Raw genomic sequence first — 16,942 nt, 5'->3', positions numbered from 1 at the left:
ATTGAATTAATGTTGGCTGAAAGGAATCATCCAGGTTTCAATATCCTAAAGAACGTGGATTCTAAAGTCACCAAGCCAATGGTTAGATGTTTGGTTCAGTTTATTTCTAGCACCATATACTTGAGCAATTATTTGAGCTCTCTTCCTCAGTTTCTTTCCTATACTCTGGAAAATGACCTACTTCTAAGATTATTGTAAAGATTAATTGATTTGAGCATTAACAGACCTTCACCATTGTCAGTGCAATATAAGATAGCTATTGTATTATGCACTTTCTTTGTCATTTTAAGTAACTTCTAGTCTAGTTCACACACACACACACACACACACATCTATATTCCCTGATCTTGCAATGGCTCTCAAATGGGTCTTTGTACCACCAGCACCTCTCTCTTCTAACGTATTATTCACATACCCTATAATTCACACACTTGGACTGTATGGCTCAATGTGATTTTTCGTATATTTATAAACATGTACAGCCATTAACACAGTCAATTAAAAAAATTTTTTTTACACCTCAAAAAATAACCCCACATCCTTTAGGTATCTATTCCCCACATCCCCGGTGCCCTCTCACCTAGCCATAATCGAGCACTAATCGACTTTCTATATCTATATATTTCCCTATTCTTTTACATGAATGGAATCGTGTAGTATGTGGTCTTTTGTGACTGGGACTAACTTCTATCAGCATAATGTTTTCAAGGTTCACCCATGTTGTGGCATGTTTCAGTGTTTCGTTACTTGTTATGGTTGAATAAATTTCCATTGTAAGGATATACCATATTTTGTTTATCCATTTATCCTTTGATTGACATTTTGGTTGTTTCCACCTTGTAGCCACTATGAGTAATGCTGCTATAAATATTTATGTACAAGCTTCTGTATGGGCATATATTGTTATTTCTCTTGGGAATATATCCAGAAGTGGAATTGCTGGGTCATATGGTAACTCAAAGTTTCAAAGTTTGAGGAGCTGCCAGACTGTTTCCCAAAGCTGCTACATCATTTTGCATTCCAACCAGCAGTGTATATGAGTTCTGATTTATCTCGTCCCTTGCCAATGCTTGCTGTTATCTGTTTTTTTTTTTATTCTAGTCATCCTATTCGTTTTAAAGTGGTATCTCACCGTGGTTTTTTTTAATGTTTATTTGTTTATTTTAATCATTTTCATATTTATTTATTTTTGAGAGAAACAGAGAGCGCAAGTGGGGTGGGGCAGAGAGAGAGAGGGAGGGAGACAGAATCCGAAGCAGGCTGCAGGCTCCTAGCTGTCGGCACAGAGCCAGATGTGGCACTTGAACCCACAAACCATGAGATCATGACCTGAGCCAAAGTCCTACACTTAACTGACTGAGCCACCCAGGTGCCTCAATATTTTTGTTTTTGTTTTTGAGAGAGAGTGTGAGTGGGGGAGGGGCAAAGAGAATGGGAGACAGAGAATCCCAAGCAGGCTCTTTCAGTTCAGAGCCTGATGCAGGCCTCAAACTCACGAAACACAAGATCATGACCTGAGCCAAAATCAAGAGTGGACGCTAAACCAACTGGTTAACCAACGCTTACCCAATCCAGGTCCCCCTCACTGTGGTTTTGATTGGCACTTCCTTGATGACTAATGTTGAGCATCTTTTTATGTACATATTGGCCATTTGTATATCTATCTTCTTTAGAGAAATGTCTATTCAGAACCTTTTCTCATTTTTAAAAAAAAATTTTTTTTTTCAACGTTTATTTATTTTTGGGACAGAGAGAGACAGAGCATGAACGGGGGAGGGGCAGAGAGAGAGGGAGACACAGAATTGGAAACTGGCTCCAGGCTCTGAGCCATCAGCCCAGAGCCTGACACGGGGCTCGAACTCCTGGACTGCGAGATCGTGACCTGGCTAAGTCGGACGCTTAACCGACTGCGCCACCCAGGCGCCCCCCTTTTCTCATTTTTAATTGAATTATTTTTTCTTTATTACTGAGTTATACAAGTTTTGGTATATATTCTAGATACTAGTCTTTTATTGGATATACTATTAGCATATGTTTTCTCCGATTATGTGGATGGTCTTTTCACTTTCATCATGATCCTTTGAAACACATCAAACCAAACAAAAGGTTAAAAATAATTTGAATCAAGTCCAATTCATGTATTATTTTCACATCCAGGTACATTTACTTTAAATTGGAAAATTAATACAATAAGCTTTAAAACAATCAAAATTGAAGCAAAAAGAAAAAAGCCATCTGATTCCAGGGTATCCAAGTGGGTAAATTTACACAGGCATTTGAAATTCACACAAGGAACAATTGAAAGCAACAGTAACACCCTTCCTGTCTCTGATAGATAGGTGTTGTCCATCTGTGCTCCATGTGTGCACTGTAGCAAGGGTGTGGCCAACACTGGGCATTCCTGCATGGAGACCTGCCATACTAAAAGGGTGACCAAAGCTAGGCAACACCTCTGTGACCCAGAAGGATGTTTAAATGTTGTGAAGGGGAAGTGTAAATAGCTCTTTCCAGATGTAACATAAAGGTAAATAAGGAGATCTATGAAACGCGTTCAAGAGATTTTTGGGAATGCTGAGGATGTAATGTCTAACGAAATTAGACAAAGTTTCCAAAAATACTAAATCCCAGCTTTGTTCAGCTGACAGCCAACCACAGAGTGGCTCCTTTAAAGCGATAGAACATTTAGTCTGTGTGGGGTTTTTACTTGGGATTTTCCTCATTAAACTTCTCAGAGGTGCTCACTCTGGTTTTATCCACAGGTTAAAATCATCTTTGGTAAAGGTGAACAAGAAATACCACATTGTCCCTAAAACATGCCAGCCAATACGATGTTGGCATGGTGATAATAAAAGCCAAGACATGGTCAATGAATGTGCTTGCAGCTTTATAGGTAAATGCCTTCCAAGGTAGATGTAAAACTGACTTTATCTTGTAATTCATAAAGCTGAGGTAACGTAAGACAAAGGCAGAAGCATATTCCATCAATTGACAAAACTGATAATTAATCGAGAATACCAACTTGTATTCTTGAGATGCAGGAGCACATACATAGCACCTCAGGTACACACAGAGTACGGTAAGTGTGACATGACCTGAGTATCACATTCCTTGGTTTCCCATTCAGAGTCACTGCAAGCGCCAAACTGAAATTCAGGTCTTGGGTCTCTCCAAAGAACGGTCATTTGCTGTCTCTAGTTCAGTTGCTATAGTGCAATGCTTGCTGGGATAAGGACTAGCAAATTCATCTTCTCTTTTAGAAGGAAAAGTAATGTAACCACGGTGCAAAAACAGAGCCAAATCATTGCTTTGGTGGATATTGCAGTCGTGCTCTTGTTTTTCCTTCAGAAACTGATGTCATTTTTTTGAAGCCAAACAGTCGAAAAGAAGATGAAATTCAGTCAAAAAGAAGGTCGAAGTTGGTATCTGCAAAAATTCCTTTCACCTCATCAGCAACTGTCTTTGAAAACCCAAACTGCTACAAGGAGAACATAGAATCTTGCTCATGAATCCTGAAGGATATTCTCCCCAGTGAGATCTTTTTGAGGACACTGTGACAGGTAGCCCAATAGTAGGATGATTTATGATCATCAAATCCTTCACTTCATTGCTCAGCTGAACTATGAACAGAATAGGGAAGTAACATACATTTTTTTTTTCTAACTGGATCATCTTAACCTATCCATGCACATCAGCAGGAAGAGAGAACTTATCAAAGACAATGTCATCTGCCACCAAATTTAGTGTTATTCTTGGTCTCTAGTGAAAAACAGTTTCATTCAAGGCATTTGTCCACTTCTTTTCAACTTCCATTTGCTGTGTAGCAGGTCCCCCAAAGAGCAGATTGATTGGGTTTTGTGATTGTGCAAGAAATAAGAGGATTTATAAGGTGCTTTCCCATTACACTAAAAATACTTCCCGTTACACTAAGATAAATTGCCAGCTTGATAGAGAGCAATGTAGGTATACAGCATCCCCTTATTTCTTGTTTTCTTTGGTTCAGAAACATGAACTGTCCTATCACATTTGGACTCCACATCAAAGTCTTGCATATTCAATACCAAATAGGCATTATTCTCAGCATCGTGTTTGAACCTGTGGTGGTATTTACAATCGGCTGATATTTGGGCCTCCTGGTCAGGTAAAGTTGGATGGAGTTCTGTTACAGGCACATGGGAGGGTGTAGACATGGCCATCCATGGGGAACACACTGCTGAGCCACAAAAGAGCTGCAGTCACTTCACAAGGTGTCTCAGCTGCTGGTTGTCCGCATCCCACCCCCCATCATATACACTGTTACTGCTGCAGAAGAACCAAAACCTTGGGTACTGCTGTTGAACTCTCCGGGCCCTGCATGATTCCACTTGCCATTGGTTTCATCTAAGTGCTACAGATCTGCTTAGGAAACCCTAATTATCTATGTTACCTTTTGTTACTGATCTTTTGTTGTCATATTTAGTTTTCTTTGCCAAATCTAAATTCATGAAGATTTACTTCTATATTTTTGAGAGTTTTGTAGTTTTAGCTTTTATATTTAGATCTTGGATCCACTGTGAGTAAATTTTTGTATGTGTTGTGAGGTAAGAGCCCAACTTCATTCTTTTACATATGGTGTTGATCTCAGCATCATTTGTTAAGGGTTATTCATAAAATGACCTTTAAACTTTTGTGGGAAAACACTTGACTGTAGATTAACTTCTGGATTCCCTTTTGTAGACTATTGATCTGCATGTCTACCCTAATGCAACGTTGTTTTGATTACCACTGTCACTGCTTTGTAGTAAGTTTTGACATGGGGAAGTGTGTGTCCTCCTGCGTTTTTTTGTTTTTTTGTTTTTTTGTTTTTTTAATTTTCTTCAAGATTGCTTTTGCTATTTTGGGTCCCTTGCATTTCTACTTGAATTTTATAATTAGTTTGTCAATTTCTACAAAGTTTTCTGAGATTCTGACAGGGATTGCATTGAATCTCTGGATCACTTTGGAGAGGCATTACCATTATAAGTCTTTTGGTCCATGAACATGGGATCTTTTTCTATTTATTGAGATCTTTAAAATAATTTCTAACAATGTTTTGTAGTTTTCAGAATATAGTGTTATAGTTTTGTTACACTTAATGCAATTTTTTAAAAGTTTTTATGTATTTCCTTTTTTAGTAATCTCTATAACCAACATGAGATTTGAACTCACAACCCTGTGATCAACAGTGACTTACTCTTCCAACTGACTTAGCCAGGCACTCCACATTGAATCCTGTTTGTATTTTTTTTGATGCTATTGTAAATGGAATTTCTTTATTAAATATATTGTCAGATTGTTCACACAAATGTTTAGAAATACAAATGGTTTTTCTATATTGACCTGTATCTCACAACCTCACTTGAATTCATTTATTGGTACTAATAGTTTTTTAGTGAATTCTTTGATGATTTATTGTGTACGAAAGCATCTGTGGATAGAGGTGGTTTACTTCTTTTCTAATCTGGATGCCTTCCATCTCCCCACCCCCCTACCACTCTTTCCCTAATTTCTCTGGCTTGAATCTGCAACACAACGTTGAATACAGGCAGTGGGACTGGACTTCCTTGTCTTCTTCATCATGAAGGAAACACAGCAAGTCTTCTTCCATTAAGTCTGATATGAGCTGTGAGTTTTCAAGTTTAGAAAGTTTTTTTCTTTCTTAGTTTGCTGAATGTTTTCTTCATGAATGTATGTTAGGTTTTTTTGTTGCTGCTGTTATTTGTTTTCAAGTAATTATGCTGCATGCATGGAGATGATCTTTGCAGGTTTTTTTTTTTCTAATTCTATCAATATGAGTGCTATTGCATTAATTGATTTTTGGATATGAAACAACCTTTCCATCACTGGGGTAAATTCTACTTGGTCATGGTATATAATTCTTTATATATGTTGTTGGAATCATTTTGCTAGGATTTTGTTGAGGATTTTGCATCCATACTCATAAGAGGTATTAGTATGTAGTTTTCTTTCCTTGTGATTTCTTTGTCTGATTTTGATATAATACTGGCCTCATAAAGTAAATTGAGAAGTGTTCCTTCCTCTTCTATTTTGTGGAAGTTTGCAAAAAAATGGTATTCTTTGAACATGTGGTAGAAATCAGGAGTGAAGTCATCTGGACTTGGTCTTTTCTATGTTGGTAGTTCTTTTGTTTGTTTGTTTTGTTTTGTTTTTAATTGATAAAATTTTGGCACTTGTAGTTCTAATCAAATTGTCTATTTCATCTTGAGTCAGTTTTGGTAGTTTATGTCATTCTAGAAATTTGTGTTTTTTACCTAGGTCAGCCGGTTTGTTGGCATACAGTTGTTCATAGTATTGCTTTACATTACTTTTTATTTTTGTAAGATTGGTAACAATATCCTTTCTTTCATTTCTGATTCATTTCAGTCTTCTCTCTTTTTCCTTTGGTCGAACTAGTTAAACATTTGTCAGTTTTGTTGATCTTTTCAAAGAACCATGGTTTGGTTTCATTGATTTTATTGTTTTCCAATTCTCTACTTCATTAATGTTTTATTTAATTTCTATTCTTCCTTTTTTTCTTGCTTTAGGTTTAGCTTGCTCTTCTTTTCCTAGAGTGTTAAGTAGATTGTTAGGTTATTGATTTGAGATTTTTCTTTTTTCTTAATACAGGGATTTATAGCTGGAAATCTTTTTCTAAGCACCACTTTACCCACATTTCATAAGTTTTCATATGTTATATCTTTATTTTCATTCATTTAAAATTACTTTCTGATTTCCCTTTTTTCTTTGACCTATTGGTTACTTAGACAAGTGTTTTTTAAAATTTCCATAAGGTTGCAAGTTTCCTGAAATATCAACTGTTGTTGATTTCTAATGTAATTCCATTATTTTCAGAGAACATAGTTTCTTTATTTTTTTTCAATGTTTATTTTTGAGAGAGAGAGAGAGAGAGAGAGAGAGAGCATGAGTGGAGGGGCAGAGAGAGGAGGAGGCACAGAATCCAAAGCAGGTTTCAGGCTCTGAGATGTCAGCACAGAGCTCAATGTGGGTTTGAATTCACAAGCCATGAGATCATGACCTGAGCTGAAGTCAGCCACTTAACAGACTGAGCCACCCAGGTGCCCCAAAGAGAACGTATTTTATTTTATTTTCATTATTTCAATTAATTGAGCTGTCTTTTGTGGCCTTAGTGCATGGCCCAACCTAGAGAATGTTCTATATGTCCCTGAAAATAAAGAATATTCTGTTGTTGGGTCATATGTTCTGCAGCTTTCTGTAAGATCCAGGTAGCTTATAGTATTGTTCAAGACTTTTATTTCCTTGTTGGTCTTGGTCTAGTTGTTATGTACATTAATGAAAGTGGATGTTATGGGTTGAATTGTGTCATCTTAAAAAGGATATATTGTTATCCTAATCCCCAGTACCTTCAATGTGAAAACAGAGCTTTTGCATACTTAATGAAGTTAAGATGAAGTAGTTGGGCTTTAATCCAGGACCTTAATACAGTATGATTCGTGTGCTTGTATTCAGAGGAAAACTTGGACACAGTCACAGATACACAGGGAGAATGACACATGCAAACACAGAGAAACCCAGACAAAGAGGGAAGATAACCATGTGAAGATTGAGGCAGAGATTAGAGTTATGCCCAAAGTCAAGGAACACCTTGGGCTATCAGAGGCTGGAAGAGACCAAAAGACCTATGGATTTTGGAGAAAGCATGATCCTGCCAACACTATGGTTTTGAACTTCTAACCTCCGGAACTGTGAAACAATAGAGCTATATTTCATTAGTCATCTGGTTTGGGATGACTGGTTTGGGACTTTTTTTATGGCAACTCTAGCAAACTAATACATTAGAGCATTGAAGTCTCCAGTGGTTATTGTTGAATTGTCCATGTCTTCCTAGACTGTGTTATTTTTGCTTCATGTATTTGATGCTCTCGTATTAAGTGAATATATTTTATAATTACCATATACTCCTTATAAATTAGCCTCTTTATTATTATAAATATATCTGTCTCTAGTAACATTTTTTTTTGTTTTAGCATCTATATTTCTTCTTATTAATTAGCCATTGCAGCTTTCTTGTGGTTGATGTTTCATTAATGAAATTAAGATGCTAAATTAGGAAATATTCACTCAATACAAACAAAAACAGTAAAAAATACAGAATAAAAAAGATGAGATATATGCAAAAAATGTGAAATGACAGCTATAATATTCAATAACTATTGTGGAAATGATTAAAATTAAGAAGTCTCAACTCCTCAAAATTCTGAAAGATTTTGTGTAGAACTGGAATTATTTCTTCTTGAAGGTGTTTGGTAAAATTTCCTAGGGAAATCATTTAGGCCTGGAGTTTCTTTGAAAAATGGGTTTTAATGTCCAAACCAGTTTCTTTGATAGATTTTGGAATATTAAGTTGTGTACTAATTATATTAACTCTGAGTAAGATATAATGGCTTGTGTCTTTTAAAGAATCCTTCTGATTCATCTAAGTTGTTGACTATTGGAATGAAGTTGCTCATAATATTCCCACAGCAAAGTTTTTAATATTTGTATGCTGTGTATTGATGATCCCTCTCATTTGTGATATTGGTAATTTGTGTCTTCACTTTTTTTTTCTTGCTCAGTGTGCTTGGAGATTTAATAATTTTATTGTTTAAAAGAACCAGCTTTCGTTTCATTGAGATATCTATTATTAAATTTTATTTCTATATCATTGCTTTCCTCTCTGATCTTGATTATTTTTCTTCTCTAATTTGATCTTCTTTTTCTAGTATCTAAAGTTGGACACTAAGGCATTGATTTGAGAACTTTTTTTCATTTTTAACCTAGTTATTTTAGCAACTATAAAATTTTTTTCTAAGGACTACTTTAGCTGCTATCCAATAAATTTGGATAAAGTGTTGCTTGTTTGAGTTGGAAAACCATTATTAAGATACAAAAGCTTTGTAAGTTGTCTCACTATGCTTTTCCCTGACAGTTTTCACTTATACTACTTTATGTCCAATGCAGTTCCAACCACACGTATTTATTGAATAGTTCTCTCTAGTAGTTAATCGCATACAAGTGTACAATGTTTCTTATGTACATACCTTTTATATTTGACAAGCTTTTATCAATTTAAAGGTAGAAATTGTAGTGGGTTTTTAGTTTGTTGTTTATTTTTTTTTAGATTGCAGTTTGTTTTTAATGTGTACGTAAAATATCTAAACTCAGACTATGAAGGAAAATTGGTTAAATTGAATTGATTTCAATTAATTTGAATTGAAACGGGTTAAATTTGCAGTTGAAATAACATACTTGGAAAAATAATGAAAACAACCAGGTTATTTTTATATATACGAAAAAAAGTTTTTATTTTCTTCACTACAGACAGGCCTGAATCAAGGAAAATAATTTGTTTCCTTCAAGAGAAACATACTGGTTTTTAATTTTATCAGTCTGAGATAAGAAGACAAAGTTAGGAAATTTATTAGAAAATCTATAAACCTATGAAAGTCTGGACTATACCATACGTATCTTAATTTAAATCATTTTGATCTAGATAATATATTGTGTCAATTAGTGTCACTTTCATGTTACCTTGTAACTATGTTGTTGTTGTTGTTGTTGTTGTTTTAAAGTTCCTACTCTTTGGGGCCCCCCAGTGGTTCAGTCAGTTAAGCATCTGGGGTCCTAATCTCACAATCATCCTGGAATCCAGCCCCGTGTCAGGCTCCATGCTGGGCAGGGAGCCTGCTTAAGATTTTTTCTCTCCCTCTCCCTCTTCCCCTCCCTGCTTGCATTATAAACAAACAAACAAACAACAAACAAATAAATATGTAGTTCCTACTCTCTTTTAAACAGTTTTCCAAAAGAATTTCAAAAAGCAAAAGAAATATGTGGATAATTTTTGAGTCATCAAAAATATACTTAGCATTAATAGTATGCAATAATTATCTATAATTCGCCATTGTGAATCAACTTGTATCAGTTTTATAGTGGTTTATACGTTTTTGAAATCCACAGTATATGTTTAGAAACTACAGAAAATTACACAAGTGCATTTCTTGGTTTTAGCAATTGCTATCAATTATGGAAAAAAATTCATTATGTAAATACATTCCTAGTACAACTACAAATCACTTGGGAAATTAAAAAAGATGATTTAAAAATTTACAATACTGGAAATATTGGAGCATTGCTAGTTTAATATAGATTCAACAATGACCTAAAATGTTGATAACCTTGTGGCTTTTTTCTTTTTTAAAATTTTTTAATGTTTATTTATTTTTGAGAGAGAGAGAGAGACAGAGTGTGAGCCAAGAAGGGGCAGAGAGAGAGGGAGAGGGAGACACAGAATCTGAAGAAGGCTCCAGGCTCTGAGCTGTCAGCACAGAGCCCGACGCGGGGCTCAAACCCACAAACCGTGAGATCATGATCTGAACTAAAGTCTGGCGCTTAACTGACTGAGCCACCCAGGCACCCCTGGCTTTTTTCTAGTATTGAGAATATCACTCTTTCTTGTTCTCTACAGCAGCATGCTACTGATTTTTTAGAGGCAAGATTTTGCTAGCTATCATGTGCATTTCTTATAAATACTCATATTTTAGAAACTGAGATATATTATTACTGTTAAATTGGTAAGTGTAAACAAATAATTGCATTTAACAAATTTAAAAAGTAAGAGGCCATTAACAGATTGTGACTAAGAAAGTTATCAACCCTTTTTAGCTCCACTGTTACTTGTGCCACTGTCCTTAGTGTTACGAGTTCTCGCAGCAACTCAGCATTCCAAATGTGTTCCATTGCTTTTTTTTTTCACCCTAAAGTAAAGAGAAACCATATGTGATAAACAAGAAACAAGTTTAAATCATGATGTTTATGGCATTTGGATCAATAACTAGCACTCTTAAGATAGAAAAATCAACTTTATAAAACAGTCTTTCTAACAAGATTGCATGTTGCTCTCAAAAATATATAGTTTTTGATACATTAGGGATGCAATTAATAATAACTGAAGGTTCAGTGTTTCAGAAAACCCCCACAGAATAACAACAAAATTCTATAACTTCTGTGTTTCAAAGGGGAAGGTGAATTTGAGAAGGGCTATCAATCAATCATGAGTTATTCTAGTAATTTTGGATAGTATCATGGCTATTTTTATTTAAGGCAGACATGGCTGGTGGTGTTTTTAAGCCATAAACCTGGATGAGTTTAAAAATGCTTGTGTGATACTGGTAGCCACGGTTGCAGACCTTTGCAAAAAAACCTAACTGATAAGGTTTTTCTTGATGCATGGTTTCCTTTGTTCTCATTTTGCTCATATTATAATTTTACCTTCTCCATTTCAACAAATTTGGCAAATCAGTTGATTTTCCCGTCTCTTGTGCCCTAAATCAAAAAGGTTTTCCTATTGGTCATTTAAAAAACAAACTAAATGTAAGTTGGGGTGTTATAGTATTATTGCTGCTAGAAATATTTAATAAGTCCAATATTTTCTTGAGACATAGCTACTTTTCCTCCTGCCCAAAGACTTACAGTTTAGAATGAAAGAAATGATAGTATTTTGTGTACAATTATCATAGATGCCTGAAAACATACAAACAAAAAAGCTATAGCCAAGAGTCACTAGTGAAAACAACAAAAAATTATGTCCATTGTACCTTAAAGGCAAACCACCTAACTGGTTAGTTATGAAAACTTCTCTCTTGTATGCTGGTCAGGACTGGCTTCTTTTATCTTTTCCCATACCTTTCTTTCTGTCTGTGTAATTTAAACATGTAGTACTGTTTTTCAGGGCAGTTTGTTTCATTTTTATACACCTGGCTTTTCATTCATTGCCTTGTATTTTAATTTCGGCCATTGTGAAATGTCCGCTAATCACTCTGCTTACATAGAGTAACTAACCATTTCCAATCACTCTGTTTACATAGGGTAACTAACCATTTCTTTTGATTCTTTTAATTGACATTATCTTTATTAATTTACATTTTTTGATTTTCAATTTTGTACTTACTTGTTTGTCATTTGTTGACTATAGTCTTCTCCCAATGGATGATGACTGTCACAACAAATTTGTTGTTTGTTAACGTTATCAATGCATATTATATATGAGGAATTAGGGATGATTTGTCTTATTGGTTATTAAGACAGAAACATAAATTACCATGTATGAATATGTGTGTATATATGTGATATGTATGTTTATGTATATGTAGCATCACATAAATAGTACATATACATATGCGTATACATACACGTGGGTGTATGTGTGTGTATATATATGAAGAAGATGGCCCCATATTTCATTGAGAAATTTAAAAAGAAAATAGGTGATATAAAAATGTATTTCTTCAATACACTATTAATTTGCTCTCCTAAGCTAGAAGAAGCGAACATAGAAAAATATCCTTGTAATCTAGGAATGAGATGATACATTTGAAGCAATTTAAATGCAAATTAAAACCAAACCATTGCAAGAGACATTAATTAATTTGATTACATCAAAGTCAGGCTTTAGTTAAATAAAGGACACAACAGACAAAGTTTCCAGACAGTGGGCACATCAGGGAATGATATCAAAATATCTAAAATCATCAAAAGAATAATGTTGGAAAATTAATAATGAAATTTTATATTTCAATCTAATCTAACAAAAACATAAACCTCAATTAAGTCAACTTTTGGTTAAGATTGTAGAAAAAACTGACAATTGCAGTATGGTTCATCATTTTAGATTGAGGCATTTGAGTGTGCGAAAAGCAGCTATTTTTTTTTAAACTGCTATAAATGTCCAACACAACAACTCTTCTGTATATATCTGTGAATCTGTTAGTATTGAGGCAAATTAATATTCACATAATCCCAGTATTTCTATTCCTGAGTAGTATGTGTGTCCCAGAAGGATAATCCTATTGCTCTTTGGGTTCTCTGTACAAGGATGTTCTTGCATCATTATTGGTGACGTCAGGGAGTCACCAATAGTATAGATTTCCATCTCTGCAAGAGTGTAAGTAAACTGTTGATACATACTCTGAAGAGGAAGGCAGCAACGAGCATTAACAGACTACTAAAGCAGGCTGTTATGATATATAGATACATATTTAAGAAATAGTACCAACCCAAATTATACATTCACTAGTGAATCAATAAACAAAATTTGCTACATTCTCACAATGGGAACTATACAAATATAAAAAAGGAAGGAGTGCCGACACATTTAACAAAAGCCTCATGACAAGTGAAAAATGCAGACACCTGTAACTGCATAGTATATGATTCCAGAGGAAATATAGAGAGGATATGAAATTGTGAGTGATAGAAGAGGAGTGAGTGACAATCTGAACACTTCTGAGGGAAATGGTGATAGTCATGTACTAGAAGAACTTATGTCTGGGGATGCTAGGAAGAAGGAAGGTATTTGTGATTTATCTCTGATGTTCTTCTAATGGCACTCATTGACAGTTTCTGTATGTCAGGTGAAATGTTATGGCATGATTGCTGATGCAAACATAATTATCTCCAGTGTTGCAGCATATTGGCTCCGTTTGGTATCAGGAAATGAGATATAATTTATTCTCAAGCTGGTACATTTTGGCTGCCTTCCACCTATTTCCAGAAGTAAGATGTGCATAGTGAATATATACTGGTATCAATTATTCTCCTAAGTGCATTAGGGGATGTGACATCACTTCTTTCTTTGCGATCCAAAGGAGTCTCTCATGGTAGCTTTATAAAAATATTGGGAGTCGGGAATAGAAAAAACTTCATGTGATACATAATTTATATATGGAATTATTTGTCTATGATTCTGTTGGTTCTTTTTAACATAGAACAGCACCAGTATATGCTAATGGAGTGAACTTATGCTGTGTATCTGAAACTTATGTAGTGCTGTATGTCAATTATATCTCAACAAAATTTAAAATATTGAAGGGAGATAATCCACATATAGGTATAGTCAATGTTTTAAAAATATTTTGTGCCTTAAACTGAAAAATACAATGGTTTTATGATAACTGTTCTTAATTATTTTTCAATAATTTTGGATAATACAGTAATTGTAAGGATTTTTTCAATTAAATATGCTCACAACCCAGTATATGCTGAACCACTCTCCAAACGTTCCATGCTCAAAATACTAACATTTGCACATCTGGAAATACAAGAAAGTTTTCCTTATAAGTTTGCTCTGTTAAAGCAGAACACTTTCCATCAGGAGAAAAGAAAAAGTCTCAATGAAATCTTAGCTATGAATGTCACCAGGGAACTTAAAGATCTTTGAACTCAGGGAAAAGCAGCTTATAAGAGGAGTCAGCATTGTGACAAGGGTAATTGGCTCTGATCATCAGGAGTTAAGAATGATGTTATGAAATGGGAGAATGGAACAACGTTTAGCTTCCAGGCTAATACCTGGGCACTCTTTGGTACTCCCTTGTCCAGTTTTTTTTAAATTATATTTTTTTAATGTTTGTTTATTTTTGAGAGAGCGATAGAGACAGAGTGCAAGCTGGGGAAGGCCAGAGAGAGAGGGAGACACAGAATCCGAAGCAGGCTTCAGGCTCCAAGCGGTCAGCATGGAGCCCGATGCTGGGCTTGAAATCAGGAGCTGCGAGATCATGACCTGAGCCAAAGTGGGTTGCTTAACCAACTGAGCCACCCAGGCGTCCCTCCTTTGTCTAGTTTTGACTGTAAATGAACAAGTACAGCAACTCCAGACAAAGATGGTCATGGTAGTCAACTATTCAAACCCAGTAATGAAACTACCAGATAAATCTTAGGTAAGTGTGTTTATTAATTTAGCTGGGAAAATATTGAATATTTTGGCCACATTCAATATGAGCATCAACTACATAAGATTAATAAAATTGCCTACATGAATTATTGCTAAACTTCTGCTTAAACAATATATATAAAATAAAAAATATTTGTGCCTTTTTTTATAACTTTGTATCTTACTAAGTTTTTAAAATTTGGCTATAACTAAAACTCAGAATCTAATTAATTCTGTGGCCTCATTAGTATCTATAATCATCGTTCATTTATGTGAAATAATTTTGACCTTAGCAAGAGAATTTCTTTGATTGTTAAAAGTAATTTTATATTCTTCAAATAGATAAATGGTCTTGTAAACTTATCAAATTGTTTTGAGAACAATTAGTTTAGAAGATAAAGTTGTATACACATCTGTGGGCCAAGGGGAAAGTGTTGGCTACTTTGTCTTAGAACATATGTCATGCAGTAAAAGTTCAAAGAAAGTAGAGTTATATCATTCCCATTGCTGCCACTATCTTTCAAGAATTTAAACAGATACTAATCCATCCTCTAAGGTTGCTGGTTACCTGGAGCTCAGGGTCAGCTCTTGGTTGTGTATATTTAGCATGGGCTTTTAAAACTTAACACACTATACTGTTCTCCCATTATAACTGAGAGTTCTGGAAGTTCAATTATCTGAGGAAGTTTTCTCAGATTAATCAAGTAAATGTTTATTATTTACTTCTAATCATCCAATTTAGAAACAGATTGTTCTGAGAAAAAAAAATTGCCAAATGTCCAAATTTGTTTCTACGTCTTTACATATCACCTGTAAATAAAAGTCAACGTCTTACTTTCCATTTACAGTTATTTAAACCGTCTTTTTTAAGCTTAATTTATTCTTACTCTTTTGCAGTAGTTGTTATTACCATAAAGGGAAGCTCCAAAGTGGAAGAACTGTACATAGCTAATGTTTTCACAATAAAGTATCTAGTATAGTGCTGTACATGGTTATATACACGATTTGGTTGAATGTAACAATTCGCTTTTATCAAAGCATGTAAATATTGCATGTTTTATGGCCAAACCATAAATTGTTACAGCTGGTTTAATGGCTCAGGTCAATGATGTTAAAAAGAAATCCATCACATTGGATGTCACTTGGAGAGAAAAAAAAGTCCTGAAACAGACTTTGCATGCTTTATACATCCTGCTATTTCCATATTATTGGCAAGTTTTGAGTTAAAATCTCCTGTAAAAACTATATTCTGTGATCTGAAGAAAATTTAGCTAATTAATTTCATCTTCCATCATAATAAATTCTACCTGTAATAAAATAAATAAAGAAAACACATTCATGGGGATAACATGCTACAGTTTATGACTAGGCCGGACACTCTGTTTCACTTTTGCCACCCTGAATGAAAGAGATATTTAAGTACTTAAATAAATGTCATTTATAGAAAAAAACAACAAAAACCAATATATGAATAGTGAGTTGAATGAGTAAATTGCCTCACAATGAAAGATGATTTTTATTTTTCCAATTTTCTGTGTAGGTTTTATATTTCTTGTCTGTTCACATGCATGCCTTATAAATATTCCTGATTTACAGTCTTCCATGATTCATGATCTACCAAGGATGAGATCATCTGAATATATACTTGTTATTACTAATCATGCTTATAATCAGGAAACCCATTCATCTAATAAAAAGAATATGCAATAAAAAGATGTTTCCTTTTTCTCATTAAAATAATATAGAAAACAGAAATGTCATTTATTAGATGTTCTGTTCAGAATGAAAACTGTGGCAAGCAATGGCACATGATTTCAGAAATACAAGAAGAAAGGCAGGTCCTGGTGAGCCTTGTATGACACACTAAGGGCTTTCATTGTGTGAAGTGGAAAGGTATAAACATGAGTGGCAAGGTAAGATTTGTATTACTGCAGAATTACTCTGGATGCTGTGTTAACAATGTAAGGCACAGGAGCAGAATAGAGGAAGGAAGACAATTTAGGAGGCTATTGACAAAATTCAAGGAGATAATGGCATGGCCAAAGATGACCGTAGACTGTAGTATTAGATACATCTCATTCCAAAGCCTTTGTTAAGATTTAAAGCCTGAGCACATGGCAGAATAGAGTAGTCTCTAACTTCCAACGGGACGCCTGTTGAAGAAATTATATTATTCTGTTTTTCTTGTTTGTATGTTTGCTTTCT

At 34.6% G+C, this 16,942-nt stretch overlaps 1 pseudogene; it reads right to left on the bottom strand.

Moving 5' to 3' along the window:
- Positions 1 to 2,700: 2,700 nt before the first annotated feature.
- On the bottom strand, positions 2,701 to 4,197 carry LOC125155069 (cleft lip and palate transmembrane protein 1-like protein; annotated as a pseudogene).
- Positions 4,198 to 16,942: the final 12,745 nt, after the last annotated feature.

This window comes from Prionailurus viverrinus, chromosome F1 (genome assembly GCF_022837055.1).
Source record: "Prionailurus viverrinus isolate Anna chromosome F1, UM_Priviv_1.0, whole genome shotgun sequence".
Taxonomy (NCBI): domain Eukaryota; kingdom Metazoa; phylum Chordata; class Mammalia; order Carnivora; family Felidae; genus Prionailurus; species Prionailurus viverrinus.
The sequence above is the reverse complement of the archived record's forward strand: the minus strand, read 5'-3'. Positions and strand labels throughout refer to the sequence as shown.